Raw genomic sequence first — 15,332 nt, forward strand, 5'->3', positions numbered from 1 at the left:
CTTCTCCTTCTCCTTCTCCTTCTCCTTCTCCTTCTCCTTCTCCTTCTCCTTCTCCTTCTCCTTCTTCTTCTTCTTCTTCTTCTTCTTTTAGTTTTTTGAGAACGAGTCTCACTCGGTTGTCCAGCCTGGAGTGCAGTAGTATGATCTCGGCTCACTGCAACCTCCACCTCCCGGGTTCAAGTGATTCTCCTGCCTCAGCCTCCCAAGTAGCTGGGACTACAGCACCCACCCCCATGCCCAGCTAATTTTTGTTTTTTATTAGAGACGGGGTTTCACCATATTGGCCAGGCTGGTCTCGAACTTCTGACCTAGTGATCTGCCTGCCTCAGCTGCCCAAAGTTCTGGGATTACAGGTGTGAGCCACCGTGCCTGCCTTTTTTTTTTTTAATTGTTCCAAATATAGAACATACCTTCCCCTTAATCTCTCACAAAATAGGAAAAACCATCATACTACTTTTATGAGGCTTAATTGATGATTCAGGGACAATGAAAGGGAAACAAGCAAGACAGAGAATAATTTATAGCAAACTGCATATGCCCAGGTAACTCCTGGTGTTCTTTTTTGGGCTGTCTCCCTGTAGCCAAATGCAATTCCCCATTCTCACTTCCCAAAAGGCTCAGGTCATCTCTATGGCTCAGTACCTGAATCAAATTGTCTTTCAGCAGTAGGGAAAGGAAAAAGGTTTTCCCTTATTTTATCACAAAGCTTGCCCCCTAAGACATCAAGTCCTGTGTTAAAATTCACTACCTTCCAGAATGATTAAAAATGGACAGTTAGTCCTTTGGAAACCCAAAGAGATCATGCAGTAATCTCAAATCTGACATTTACTAAGGCATTTGTTATCATGTTCAAATAATAAAGCCTTACTAGGGGATGAGGGTAGTGTTGTGCCAATATCAATCAAGTTTTTAAAATACTCTCCTCGTTGCTGATTCAAAACCTTTGAACCTCTGATGTCATGCATCCACAGGGTTATCTTGATACATGGGTAAAGATCCAAGGATGACTTCTGACCAGACTGAGTGTAGGAATCATGTCGGAGCCAGGATTCTGACAACGGAAGTATACTTTTTAAGAACATTAAGAAAAATGCCAAATGGTTCAATTCTATCTACACAATTTCAGTCATGTGTTTTCATGCCAAAACTTTAAAATGAAACTGACATTCAGAAATTCTATGAATTATTAAACCAAAGACAAAGTACAAGGTAAACTTTTTGGTGATAAGGCTGAATAAGTTGGGTTCTAAAAATCCAGCAGATTTTATAAGTCATTATTGAATAGCGTATATCAAAGCTAGAATGAGAAGGTGGAAAGGGAGTTAATATTTGATAAAAGCCAAGAATGAACATTTTAACATAAGCTATCCCATTTAATCATGACACACACCTGAAAGGTGGGTGCTGTTATTTCCATTTAATGAGCAAGAAAAATGAGATTCATAAAGAATATGCAACTTGGGCAATGTCATGCAGCTTGTAAGTGGAAAAGCTGGGATTTTATTAAGTTCCCTCTGGCTGCAAGGCCCATGGTCTGTCTTTAAAAATGTCCTAACGAAAACCTAGTAAGACTTCAGATGAGAACTACAGCAAGGGATAGCTAATTTAAACTTGCAAAAAAAAATTTTTTTTTTCCTTTGAAAAACCCATATAGACAGGCAAGTTACAAGTAACTTAGGCTCCCATGTGACTTGGTCAATATGGGAAAGTCCACTGGTCCAACTGCTTGGAAGGAGATGGCCTAAAGGGCCATGAGGGCTCTCTCCTCAAGAGCAGATGAATTAATTGCAAAATAAACATTTAAAAAATTTGATAAATCAACTCAGGTGAAAATAGGACCTATTACTTCCAGGCTTCCTTGCAGTTAAGTGACTAGAATTTGTAGAGAATTATAAATACCTGATACTAGCTAAGAGCTCCTACTTTAGCTCATAAATCCTCTCAGTTCCCTAGTGGCAAAGGATATTTATTATCTGAATTTTACAAGTGAGGAATCTGTGTTTCAAAGAGGTTACACAGCTTGCAAGCAATGAAGCCAAGAATCAAATCTAAGTTTGTCTGATTCCACGTTCACTGAACTTTCCACGGTGTCTTATAGAATCAGAAATTTCAAGCACCATTTAAAATTTGGTATGGCCAAGAACAGGAGCTGTGTAAATGTGTATCTGAGAGAAAAATTTACTAGCAAAGCTGAATGACCATTGGTGTGGCACTGAGTCAGTGTACCATGAATAGATTTTTCCAGGAGCATTTCAGGACAGGAAGGTTTACTGGCTTGCCAGTTAACGGACTCCAGAGTCATTTATCTTCTAGGAATGATGAGGAAAGTACCAGTCTGGGTAGCATGCTAAGAAACCAGAAGAAAAAAGTTACATTAAAAACTGGGGGAAAACCCCATGAGCCATAATAATGAAAACTAATAACTTGTAACTGTTGTTTGTTAAATATTTTTTTTGCCCAAAGACTTATGGGAAAATATAAACTATATATAATATGAAGCAAGACATACTAAATTCAAAAAGAGCACAATTTGCTCTAAATTTATAAAAAGAGTAGACCACACCACCACCAGCAACACATAGACATACTATGCGATGCCTTGGAAATCAGCTGCATAATCAAATATTACCTGATTTAATATTTTAAAATAAACAGACATTTTTCTTTTTTCAGGCATTGCTCTTCTAGAGATGACATATTCTTAAAAAGATAGGTCCTTCAAATAACTTGTCAGAAGATAAAACGCCTTACAGCTGATTTAGAAACTGATTTGGATGTTCTAAAATGTATTTAGTTATATCTTTGAGCTAGTAGAAAAGGTAGAATAGAGTATATAAGGAAAAGACAAATAAAGCAAATTCTATACCAGTGCGTATTGAAGGATTCTTTTAAACACCAAACAAAAGAAGAGGGGAAAGAAAAAAGTTAAATAGTTTTTATAGACTCCCAGTTTTTAAGATGTGAAATGACATTTCTTTTTCTAAAAAAATTTCTTTTCTTAGCTCTTCACAATGAGCTAATTCTCCTGTGATATGTGACAACACGTATCAGCCATTTCCTGGCTCAATCCTGATTGTGTATGTGAAAATCTTATCTGTCACAGAGTGAAGATGATTATATAATCTGTAAACAAAAGAGAAAGAATTTGAATTTGAAAAAAGAAATCATATTGACTACAAAAAAATCCAATTAGTAACAAATATTTTCAAGCACTATGCACTATGTACTCATATCTTTGAACTAATATTGAATCATCTACCCTGTAACTCTAGGTTCTCATATAACAAAATGGAACATGAAGTACTTTTTCAATAACATTTATGCATATTCCTGTTATCAAAGATGGTATTTTCTTGAAGGATTCTTTCTTCCTGTGATAATGAATTGACTGTTACTGAACTGACCTTCACGCCATAAACAAACTAAAACTGGAGAGAATGTATAATGCTACTCCCTTCAGGCTCTGGTTAATGGACACCACAGCACAGCACTTACTGAAAGCAAATAGAAGAGGCACGTTCCATAATCTCCTGCTCTTTGCCTGAATACATATAGTTTCCCAACCACAGTACAGAGAAATATTACCTTGCCCCTCACAACAGCCAGGGGGTGTACTGACTAAGGAGTCAAAGATCAACATGCAGAACTCCTGAAGTATTAATACTTGGAAGTTGCAACACTGATTACCAGAGAGGAGAAACTTACACAATGAGAGACAACAGAATACCATTGGTGGACAAAGGAAGGAAATGCTGTGGATCATTGGCCAAGGTCTAGGCTGCACATATGCAGAGTGAAATTCTGTAAGACTTATCAGAGTGACTGCCATAGGTGGAGGTATGGAGATATTTTAGGAAATGTTGAAATACTGGCCCAGTCAGAGTGGAAAGACATTAATACCCTGAACGTGCAGCTGAAACACCAGAATGGCAAAATCTCAGGGGTAAAAACATTGTCTTAGGATAAAGCCACTCCAGGCCTGCCCTTACATACTAACCAGAATCTCAGTAGGATGAAGGAGAACTTCTAGTAATCAATTAATTGTCAGAACAAAACTTAAGGCTCTTTTAAGGAAGAAAACATAGTCCAAACATTCCCTGATGTATTGTCCATAATGCCCAGTATTAAATTTTTTTAAAAAAATTCTATATAGGATATAAATTCTATGCATGGAGCAAGAAAGTAATTCATAATCAGGAAAAATATCAAAGTAAAATTTAAGACACTGAAATACCTCAGATATTAGAATTAGCAGATAATGACTTTAAAGCAGCTATGACATAGATTAAATGACTTAAACAAAAATGATCTAAGTAAATGAATCTGATGGGTAATCTCATCTAGAAAATAGAAACTGAAAATTACTTCTTTAAAACCAAATAGAAAAACAAACTCTGCAAATTATCGCTATGGTAAGAATGTTTGCATCCACACAAAGTTGATATGTTGACACATAATCCATAATGCAATGATTTTTAAGAGGTGGAGCCTTGGGGAGGTGATTAGGTCAAAAGAGCAGAGTGCACATGAAGAGGATTAGTGCCCTTATAAAAGAGACCCTGAGGAAGGCTATTTGCCCTTTTCATCATGTGAGGACATGCTAGAAGGCACCAGCTATGAGGAATGGGTCTTAACTATACACCAAATCTGATGGCACCTTAATTTTGAACTTCCTAGCCTCTACACTGTGAGCAATAAGTTTGTGTTGTTTATAAACTAACCAATCTAAGGCTTTCTTTTTATAGCAGACTGAACAGGTAAAGACAATTACAATGTCTAAAATTTTCAAATACTCAGTGTTTGGCATTAATAAAATATTACGAATAGCAGTAGAAGGGACAATAAACTTTAAGATAGACCCACAGCAATTAACTGCTCTGATGAAAAAACAAAGAAACAGGATAGAAAAATGATAACCCCTTATTAACCTACAGTAAAACATCGAGAAGTCGTTTTTCTGTTGTTGTTGTTGTTGTTGTTGTTGTAAAGACAAAATCTCATTCTATTGCCCAGTCTGAGTGTAGTGGCATGATCTTGGCTCCCTGCAACTTCTGCTTCCCAGGTTCAAGTGATTCTCCTTCCTCAGCCTCCCAAGTAACTGGGGCGACAGGTGCATGCCAGCACATCTAGCTAATTTTTGTACTTTTTAGTAGAGACTAGGTTTTGCCATGTTGGCCAGGCTGGTCTCAAACTCTTTACCTCAAGTGATCCACCAGCCTCGGCCTCCCAAAGTTCTGGGATTACAGGTTTTAGCCACTGTGTCTGACTAATAAGTTAAATGTATATGTAGTTAGAGTCCCATAATAAAAGGAATTAAAGAGGAAGAAAACCAATTTAAGGGAGTTGTCAAATTTTTCCTACATTTGGCGAAAAATATCAACATGTAGACCCCAAATATTTATCTAAGCTCAATCAAAATAAATAAAAAGGAAATAAAATCTATTCACATTATAGTCACATTGTGTATGACATTGCAGCCATACTGCTAAAAATTAAAATTAAAGAGAAAATTTTTGGAAGCCCCAGAAAAAAATGGAACACCACATACAAAAAAGTGACAACTGACTCCTCATTAGAAATAATGGAGTTGACCACTCGGTTTTCTGGACTCTAAGAAACAATAGCGAAGGGGAGACAAACATAAACATATAAAACAAATAAATGCAAAAGTCTTCTGATTCTTTGACCTGTAGACTAATCCAAAAAAAAAAAAGAAATAATGAAGTTTGTAAGTCAAGTAAATGGTATCTTTAAAGAACTGGAATGGTGAGGGAGGGAGGACAAAATAGAGGATTGTTCACACAGGATTATAAGCCCAGTGAAAATATCCCACAAACGTAACAACAAAATAAAAACATTTTCAGATAAATGAGAGCTGAGAGAACGGGCTGCCAGAAATACTATTGGAGGGGGTAAAAAATGGCCGTAGGAGACAGGACTAAGGTGCAGTTCCTGCTTTGACAGACAGAACGGCATCTGGAGACTCATGATGTGAACTTTTGCTACAAGAACCACCACAGGAGCATATCAGGAAAACTGAAAGAATTCACAGACCCTTTAAAAGAAGCAGCTTGCTGCTGCAAATGCCATGAGACAACTGCAAAACTGTGAGTTTCCAAAGTGCGAAAGAGGAAAAAGTCGGTCTCCAAACACACATTTTTACTGCGGAACCTGAAAATCCAGATCACAGGAGAAGGATTTAAACTTACCAAGAACTGAAATGGATTTAGGGAGCCAAGTAAAATATAAAAGTTGAAGAAGCAGTAGGAAGAGCCCTGTAGGCACTCCGGGTTCCTTAGCTCCAGCGCCAGGGAAGCCATCCCTGGCTTTATCCCACAGAGGACCTTAGGAGAAGGTATGGCAGTCAGCAGAATTGGGGAGGGGCCACAAGGCGAAGGAAGCTCCTAGCTGATTTTGTAATAACTTTAACTGAGCACAAACGTTCCTGAACAGAATTAGTGGGGTGGGGGGTTAACAGGAAGTGCAGATAGGAACACATGAACAGTAGCCAAAGGTGAGGACAGGTGAAGAGCCAAGGCCTGAGAGCCCTGCTTGCTTTCTTAGCAGGGAGACCTGTAGCCTGGGGCAAGATCTCAGCCCTGCTCACAGGTTGCCTGAATAAAAACTCCGTGTGGTTGTGGAGGCACAGAGGGAGTGAGACTGGCCTTGCTGGCTGTGCGAAAGCTGGGTGAGACCTGTCATGGCCAGCTTTCTTCCACTTCCCTGGCAACCTGTATGATGCAGCAGAAGCATCCATAATTCCCCTGGGAACATAATTCCATTGGCCTGAGAACCACCTTCCCATCGCCCATAGTGGCTAGAGCAAACCCTGTCCAAGGATAGTCTGAAGTCAGACTCACCTAATCCTGCCCCCACCTCGTGATTTGTTTCTACTCTCCCTGGTAGCCAGAGACAAAAGACATCATCTTTTTGGAGCTCAGTGACCCCACTCATCACCTGAGAAACCCGAGTACTCACCCTGGCCAACCTAAGGCAAGATTATATCACACTTCTACTACCGCAGCTGGCATTCTCTTAAAATTGCCACCTCCTGACTGAAGGCCAACCAACTCAAGCCAAAACAACAACTCATAACAAAACAATCCTGGTCCAAAGAAGGAGAAAACAACAGCTAATTACCCTGCCAACAACATCCTAGCTAACCAGAGGTCCTGAGTCTGTCCACGTGACAACTTCACTGCTAGCATAACCAGCATTCAAAAAAACCAGCACACTAAACAAAACTACAATCAAGGACTCCCTCAGAGCCATCTTTACTCCCCTGCTACTGTCACTGGAGTAGGTGCTGGTATCCATGGTTGGAATACCTGAAGATGGATAACATCACAGGACTCTTTGTAGACATTCCACAGCACGAGCCTGGAGCCTGGTAGCCCCACTGGGTGGCTAGACCCAAAGGGGCAATAACAGTCACTGCAGTTTGACTCTCAGGAAGCCCTTTCCATAAAGGAAGGGAGAAAGCACCACATCAAGGGAGCACCTCATGGGACAAAAGAATCTGAATAGCAGCCCTCAAGTTCCAGATCTTTCCACTGAAACAGTCTACTCAAATAAAAAGGACCCAGCAAAGTAATTCTGGCTGGGCACAGTGGCTCAAGCCTGTAATCCCAGCACTTTGGGAGGCCGAGACGGGCAGATCACGAGGTCAGGAGATCGAGACTATCCTGGTTAATACGGTGAAACCCCGTCTCTACTAAAAAAATACAAAAAAACTAGCCGGGCGAGGTGGCAGGTGCCTGTAGTCCCAGCTATTCGGGAGGCTGAGGCAGGAGAATGGCGTTAACCTGGGAGGCGGAGCTTGCAGTGAGCTGAGATCTGGCCACTGCACTCCAGCCTGGGTGACAGAGCGAGACTCCATCTCAAAAAAAAAAAAAAAAAAAAAAAGATGACAAAACAAGGTTCTGTAACAACCCCGAAAGATCACATCAGCTCTCCAGCAATGGGTCCAAACTGCACTCCTCCCCCTGCCACCAAAAAAAAACAAAAAAACAACAAGAAAAACCCTGAATTTCCAGATTAGGAATTCAGAAGGTTGATTTTTAAGCTACTAAGAAGACAGAAGGGAAAGGGGAAAATCAACTTAAACATAATTTAAAAAACCAATACAGAATATGGGTGAAAAAGTCTCCAGAGGAATAGGTATCATAAAGAAAAGACAATCACAACTTCTGGAAATGAAAGACACACTTAGAGAAATGCAAAATACAATGGAAAGTTTCAACAATAGAATTGAACCAGTAGAATAAAGAACTTCAGAGTTTGAAGAGAAGTCTTTTGAATTAACCCAATCTAACAAAGAAAAAGAGAAAAGCATTTTTTAAAAAACGAATAACGCCTCCAAGAAATTTGAGAGTATGTTAAATGACCAAACCAAAGAATAACTGGTGTTCCTGAGGATGAAGAGAAATCTAAAGGACTGGAAAACTTATTTGAGGAAATAATTGAGGAAAAATCCCCCGGTCTTGCTAGAAATCTAGACATACAAATACAGAAAACTCAAAAAACACCCCGGAAATTTATCAAAAAAAGATCTTCACCTAGGCACATAGTCATCAGGTTATCTAAAGTCAAGAAAAAGGAAAGAATCTTAAGAACTATGAGGCAAAAGCATCAGCTAACCTGTAAATGAAAGCCTAGCAGATTAATGGGATATTTCTCAGCAGAAATCCTACAAGCTAGAAGAGACTGGGGTCCTATCTTTAGCCTCTTTAAACAAAATAATTATCAGCAAAAAATTCTGTATCCAGCAAAACTAAGCTTCATAAATGCAGGAGAGATAAAGTCTTTTTCAGATAAACAAATGCTGAGAGAATTCGCCACTACCAAGGCAGCACTGCAAGAAATGCCAAAAGGAGTCCTAATTCTTGAAACAAAACCTTGAAATACTCCAAATTGAACCTCCTTAAAGCATAAACCTCATAGGACCTATAAAACAATAACACAATGAAATAAAAACCAAGATATTCAGGCAACAACTAGCATAAAGAATAGAATAGCACCTCACATGTCAATACTAATGTTGAATGTAAATGGCCTAAATGTTCCACATGAAAAATGCACAAGGATAGAATGGATAAAAATCCACCAACCAAGTATCTGCTGTCTTCAAGAGACTCACCTAACAGATAAGGACTCACATAAAAGTAATAAAGGGATAAAAAAATGATATTCCATGCAAATGGAAACCAAAAGTGAGCAGGGGTAGCTTTTGTTATATCAAACAAAACAAACTTTAAAGCAACAGCAGTTAAAAAAAGACAAAGAGGGACATTATATCATGATGAAAGGATTAGGCCAACAGGAAAATATCATAATCCTAAATATATATATGCACCTAACACTGGAGCTCCCAAATTTATAAAACAATTACTGCTAGACCTATGTAATGAGATAGACAGCAACACAATAATAGTGGGGGACAGCACTGGACAAGTCATCAAGACAGAAAGTCAGAAACAATGGACATAAATTATACTCTAGAATTAAACTATACTGTAGAACAAATGGGACTTAACAGATATTTACAGAACATTACACCCAATAATTGCAGAATATATATTCCATTTATCAGCACATGGAACATTCTCTAAGATAGACCATATGATAGGCCAAAAAGCAAGTCTCAATAAATTTAAGAAAGTTGAAATTATATCAAGTACTCTCTCAGAACACAGTGGAATAAAATTGGAAATTACTTCCAAAAGGAATCCTCAAAACTGTACAAATACATGGTAATTAAATAACCTGCTCCTGAATGATCTTTGGTTCAACAATGAAATCAAGATTGAAACTAAAAAAATTATTTGAAGTGAATGATAATAGTGACACAACCTATCAAAACCTCTGAGATACAACAGAAGCAGTGCTAAGAAGAAAGTTCATAGCATTAAATGCCTGTGTCAAAAAGTTTGAGAGAGCACAAATAGACAAACTAAGGTTATACCTCAAGAAACTAGAGAAACAAGAACAAACCAGACGTAAACCCAGCAAAAGAAAAGAAATCACAAAGATCACAGCAGAACTAAATGCAATCGAAATAAGCAATCAAAAAATACAAAAGATAAATGAATCAAAAAGCTGGTTCTCTGAGAAAATAAACAAAATCAATAAACCATTAGCAAGATTAACCAAGAAAAGAGAGAAGATGAAAATAAGCTCAATTAGAAACAAAATGGAAGATATTACAAGTGATACCACAGAAATACAAAAGATCACCTTTATGCACACAAACTAGAAAACCTAGAGGAGGTGGATGAATTCCTGGAAATATACAACCCTCTTGGATTATATCAGGAAGAAACAGAAACTGTGAACAGACAAATAACAAGTATCAAGATTGAAACAGTAATAAAAAGATTTCCAACAAATAAAAGTCCAGGACCACATGAATTCAGAGCTAAATTCTATCAGATATTTAAATAATTGGTACTAATTTTACTAAAACAATTCCAAAAGACAGAGAAAGAGGGAATCCTCCCTAAATCATTCTATGTAGGGAGGACATAACAAACAAGGAAAGGAAACAAGGAAATGACATAACAAAAAAAGAAAACTGCAGACCAAGATCCTATCCCTGATGAAGATAGATGCAAAAACCCTCAACAAAATACTACCTAATCAAATCCAACAGTATATCAAAAAGATCATACATAATGATCAAATAGGTTTTATATCAGAGATGCAGAGTAGTTTAACATACATAAGTCAATAAATGTGATACACCACATAAACAGAATTAAAAACAAAAAATCACATGCAGAAAAAGCATTTGACAAAATCCAGGACCCCTTTTTGACTAAAACCTTCAGGAAAACTGGCATAGAAGGGACATACCTTAAGGTAATAAAAGCCAGCTATCACAAACCTACAGTCAACATTAATACTGAACAAGCATAAGTTGAAAGTATTTTTCCTAAGAATTGAACAAGACCAGGATGCCCACTTTTACCACTCCTCTTCAACACGGTACTGGAAGTTCTAGCCAGAGCAATCAGACAAGAGAAAGAAATAAAGGGCATCCAAATTGGTAATGAGGAAGTCATTTTACTGATGATCTGATCATATTCCTAGAAAACCCTAAGGACTTCCAAAAAGCTCCAAGATCTGATAAATGAGTCCAGTAAAGTTTCAGGATACAACATCAATGTACACGAATCACTAGCACTGTTATACAGCCACAGCAACCAAGCTGAGAATCAAATCAAGAACTCACCCACTTACACTACAGCTGCAAAAGAATGAAACATTTCGAAATACACCTAACCAAAGAGGTAAAATGTTTCTACAAGGAATACTTCAAAACACTGTTGAAAGAAATCATAGATGACACAATGAAATGGAAAAATACCCCAATCTCATGAATGGGTAGAATCAATATTGTTATTATGAGCATACAGCCAAAAATAATCTATAAATTCAATGCAATTCCCATCAAAATACCATTAATATTACTTACAGAACTAGAAAAAAAATTCTAAAATTTATTTGAAACAAAAAAACAACCTGCGTAGCTGAAGTAAGACTAAGCCAAATGAACAAATCCAAATACATCACATTATCTGACTTCAAACTATACTATGAGGCTATAGTTACCAAAGCATCATGGTATAAAAACAGGCACATTGACCAATGAAACAGAATTGAGAAGACAGAAATAAAGCCAAATACTTACATTCAACTGATCTTTGATTAAGCAAACAAAAAGTTTAAGTGGAAAAAGGACAGCCTACTCAACAAATGGTGCTAAGATAATTGGCAAACCACATGTAGAAGAATAAAACCAGATCCTCATCAGTCACCTTATCCAAAATTCAATAAAAGATGGATCAAAAACTTAAATCTAGGACCCAAAACCTTAAAAATTCTAGATGATAACATTGGAAAAACTCTTCTAGACATTGATTAGGCAAACAGTTCATGACCAAGAATCCAAAACCAAATGCAACATAAACAAAGATAAACAGAAGGAACTAAACTAAAAAGCTTCTGCACAGCAAAAGAAATAATCAGCAGGGTAAACAGACAATCCACAGAGTGGGAGAAAATCTTCATAATCTATACATCCAACAAAGGAGTCATATCCAGAATCTACAAGGAACTCAAACAAATGAGCAAGACAAAAAAAATTCCATCAAAAGGTGGGCTAAGGACATGAATAGACAATTCTCAAAAGAAGGCATACAAATGACCAACAAGATACGGAAAATAACTTTCCGTATTAGTGATTGCTCAGCATCACTAATTATCAGAGAAAAACAAATAATAACCATAATGCAATACCACTCCTGCAAGAATGGCCATAATTTAAAAGTCAAAAAATAATAGATGTTGGCATGGATGTGTTGAAAAGGGAATGCTTTTACACTGCTGGTGGGAATGTAAACTTGTGCAACCACTATGGAAAACAGTATGGAGATTTCTTAAATAACTAAAAGTAGATCTGCCATTTGATCCAGCAATCCCATCCCACTCCTGAGTACCTACAAAGGAAAAAAAAAAGGCATTATATGAAAAAGGCACTTGTACATGCATGTATATAATAGCACAATTCACAATTGAAAAATATGGAACCAGCCTAAGTGCCCATCAACCAATGAATGGATAAAGAAAATATGGTGTATATACCCCATGGAATACTACTCAGCCATAGAAAGGAATGAATAATGGCATTTGCAGCATTAGACCATGGGAATAATGGACTCCTGGATGGAATTGAAGACCATTATTCTAAGTGAAACAATTCAGGAATAGAAAACCAAACATCGTGGGTCCTCACTTATAAGTGAGAGCTAAGCTATGAAGATGCAAAGGCATAAGAATGACATAATGGACTTTGGGGACTTGAGGGGAATAGTGAAAGGGCTGTGAAGAATAAAAGACTACACATGGGGTACAGTGTACACTGCTCTGGTGATGGGTACACTAAAATCTCATAAATCACACCTAAAGAACTTATCAATGTAACCAAACACTACCTGTTCCCCAAAACTATTGAAATAATAATAATATATAATAAAATCAATAAATAAGAAACGCTAAAGGAATTTCTGCCAGCTTAAACACTGTAAGATAAAAACAGATCTATATAAAGAAAGGATGAACTCAGAAAAGAATAAGTTGTGGCTAAATAAAAAGGATAGACTTTTTAAATTTTGATTTATTTGAAAAGCAAATGACTGAAACAAAAATAATATTACTATAATATGTATCTATTACATATAAAGAAATAAAATATATGAAAACAACAGCACAAAGAATAGGGTAAGTGAAATTGTACTACTGAAAGTTTTGTACATTTGTGAAATACAATTTTGGAAGGGTGAAGTGTAAAGTATTTCATTATTAATATTCTAAGAAGACTCTGATAATTTAAGACTATGAATACCATATGATAATCACTTGAGTAACCAATTAAAAGTGAATTTAGAAAGCGAGAAACCATAGAAATATCTGATGATAGGTGAATGGGTAATTATTCTATTCAAACTATTCTAACAGGAAAACAGGAAAGGAACTAACATAACTAAATACATTTTTGTTTAAGAGGCCTCTACCCATTCCTACATGTAAGCTAGGGTAATTTTAGAGCACTGAGATAATATGCAAAAAGACAATCACATAGTTTTTAAAACTAACTCTGGGATTAAAGGGAAAGTATATAAACAACTGTTTTGTTAAATATTTATAGGAGCATTGTGACCTGACCAAGAAATTCCCAACCTCCTCAGACCCTTGCTGATGCCCAGATGTCTGAGGTCATGGTTTAGCTCTTGATCTCAACCCCTTTCTCTTCCCCCTGCCCTTAACCTAAAAATAGCCTAACATTTTTACTGACTTAACATGATACTTTAGGATGATAATCCACCATCATCTTGGTTTGCTGGCTTTCCAAATAAACCTGCTTTTCCTCCCAACAACTCTTGTCTCTCCGGAGCTTTGTTCTCAAGTGGCAAGCAGCCAAACCTGGGTTGGGTTACACTATGATCTACTTACATAATTGAATACTAGTTAGAAATTGAAAATAAGTAAATTTCTGACACACAAAGCATGATAGATAAAATCCACAGACATTACTTTGACCCAAAGAAAGTAAACACAAATTCTAAAAAGTCTATGGTGATAGGAATTAAACCTGTGTTTTGTGGGGTTAGGGGAGTATTTCAACTTCTTGGGGCACAAAGCGAATACTCAAAAATATTTATAGAAGTGATGTTTTTATGGCTTTATAGAACGGTTCTCAAAAAGTTCATGGAAAATACATATTATAAAAAATTATGCAATAATTTTAATAATTTTTCACCAAAATAAACTCATAAGAACTTATTATAACATATCTGAACAGAATCTATCTAGAGGCACTGAGAAGACCAAGACACCAGTTTGAAAACAGCCCCTATCAAGCAACATGAATTCTGCTAAAATTGAAGCAAGAATGAACGGCAATATATGGTGAAGCTTGGACGGAAGATTGGTAAAATCATTGATGCTTTACAAAAGATTTATGGGGACAAAATCCCCCCAAAATCATCACTTTACAAATGGATAATTCATTTTAAGAAGGGATAAAATGATATGAAAGACAAAGCCCACGGTGGCAAACTATCCACATCAGTTTGCAAGAACAAAAATTAATCTTATTCTTGCCCTAATTGGAGAAGACTGATGATTAACAGCAGAAACAATAGTGACCACCATAAACATCTGAATTGCTTCAACTTACACAATTCTAACAGAAAAATTACAGTTGAACAAACTTTCCATTCAATGGGTGCCAAAACTGTTGCATCTGGATCAGCTGCCGGAAAGAGTAGAGCTCTTAATAAAATTTTTTAAAAAGTAGTGTCAAGATTCTGCAGCATTCTTTGAAGAATTATATCAGGAGATAAAACATGGCTTTACCAGTACCATCCTAAAGACAAAGCACAATCAAAGCAATGGCTACCAAGACCTAAAGTAGCCCAATCAAAGCAAAAGCCTAGTCTAGAGTGAAGGTCTTGGCAAGTTTTTTTTTTTTGAAGCTTAAAGCATTTTGCTTGTTGACATTTTGGAGGGGCACAGAACAATAACATCGCTTAGATAAGAGTGTTTTGAGAAAGGTAGCCAAAGTATTAGCAGAAAATGTCCAGGAAAGTTTCACCAGAGTGTCATTTTCCTCTATGACGATGCTCATGCTTATTCCTCTCATCAAACAAAGGAAATTTTGTACAAGTTTTAATGGGAAATCATTAGGATTCCACTTTACAGTCCTGATTTGGCTTTTCCTGAATTCTTTTTATTTCTTTTTTTTTTTTTTTTTTTTTTTTTTTTTTTTG

The sequence above is a fragment of the Theropithecus gelada genome, chromosome 14, assembly GCF_003255815.1.
Source record: "Theropithecus gelada isolate Dixy chromosome 14, Tgel_1.0, whole genome shotgun sequence".
Lineage (NCBI taxonomy): Eukaryota > Metazoa > Chordata > Mammalia > Primates > Cercopithecidae > Theropithecus > Theropithecus gelada.